We start from the raw sequence: 1,518 nt of genomic DNA, 5'->3' as shown, positions 1-1,518 counted from the left end.
CTTTTACTATCCTAATCGCAGATCCTGTTACACAAATGATACTGGGACAGATTCACCTGTACAGAGAGATATTAGCAAGACTCATAGCTGATGGCACACAAGGACTGTTAATGGTAAAAGTTACAAAGAGGGAGATGGAGGGAGCAAGAGAGGAAGGGAGAAAGAGAATCCAATGGGTTGGCTCCCCACTCATGTGAGGATTAGGAGGTTGGCTACTAGGGTTCAGAATAGGAGTTGGGAAAGTGGTCGGAATGTTATTGTTCGCTGCTTCGACTTGTGGAGGAAGGGAATTAAGAACAGGATTAGTACTGAGGCGGCTAATGCTAGGACGCCCCCTAGTTTGTTCGGGATTGATCGCAGGATGGCGTAGGCGAATAGGAAGTATCACTCTGGTTTGATGTGGGATGGGGTTACTAGTGGGTTCGCTGGGGTAAAGTTTTCTGGGTCCCCTAGGAGGTTTGGTGAGAATAGGGCTAGTGCTATTAGGGGCGTGAGCATGAGGATAAACCCCAGGATATCTTTGAAGGAGAAGTAGGGGTGGAATGGGATTTTGTCGCAGTCTGATACAATGCCTAGGGGGTTGTTTGAGCCTGATTCGTGTAGGAAGGTTAGGTGGACTAGGGTGATCCCTGCGATTAGGAAGGGCAGTAGGAAGTGGATAGCGAAGAATCGGGTTAGGGTGGGGTTGTCTACCGAGAATCCCCCTCAGGCTCATTCTACTAGAGTTTGTCCGATGTACGGGAGGGCTGAGAATAGGTTGGTGATTACGGTGGCCCCTCAGAATGATATCTGTCCTCATGGCAGGACGTAGCCTACGAAGGCAGTTGCTATGAGAGTGAGCAGGAGGATCACCCCTGTGTTTCAGGTTTCTTTGTACAGGTAGGAGCCATAGTAGAAGCCTCGTCCGATGTGTAAGTAGATGCAGATGAAGAAGAATGAGGCGCCGTTGGCATGTAGGTTGCGGATGAGTCAGCCGTATTGGACGTTCCGGCACGTGTTGGCGACTGAGGAGAAGGTGAGGGAGGTGTCTGCAGTATAGTGTATGGCTAGCAGGAGGCCTGTTAGAATTTGCGTACCTAGGCAGATGGCGAGTAGAGACCCGAAGTTTCATCAGGCGGAGATGTTAGAGGGTGCGGGCAGGTCGATCAGGGAGTTGTTGATTATTTTTAGTAGGGGGTGGGATTTGCGGATGTTGGGGGCCATTAGAGGGTCTGTGTGGTTAAGATCATTACTAGAATAGATAGGGCGAAGGATCCTAAGTAGGTTTTGATAAGTCCTGTGTGTGCTAGGGTTGCAGCCTTGCTTGCGGCCACTTGCAGTTCGGCAAGGCCCTCTGGTCCTATTTTTTTGAGCCAGGAGAGGTCGATTAGGTGTAAGGCAATGTTTTGGCCCTTTTCTAGTAGAGCTTTGGAGCAGAATCGGTGGACTAAGGGGTTAAAGTATCCTAATAGGGAGGAAAAGTTTATGAGGTGGTTTGGTTTGGGGTGAGTAAAGGTGTGTGTTATGTTTGAGAGCTCA

General features: G+C 49.3%; 1 pseudogene; it reads right to left on the bottom strand.

Moving 5' to 3' along the window:
* Window positions 1-233: 233 nt before the first annotated feature.
* LOC116487215 lies at window positions 234-1,107 on the bottom strand (annotated as a pseudogene).
* Between the last annotated feature and the right edge of the window lie 411 nt (window positions 1,108-1,518).

The sequence above is a fragment of the Aythya fuligula genome, chromosome 3, assembly GCF_009819795.1.
Source record: "Aythya fuligula isolate bAytFul2 chromosome 3, bAytFul2.pri, whole genome shotgun sequence".
Taxonomy (NCBI): domain Eukaryota; kingdom Metazoa; phylum Chordata; class Aves; order Anseriformes; family Anatidae; genus Aythya; species Aythya fuligula.
Note: the sequence above shows the minus strand (reverse complement) of the source record. Positions and strands in the feature narration are given on the sequence as shown.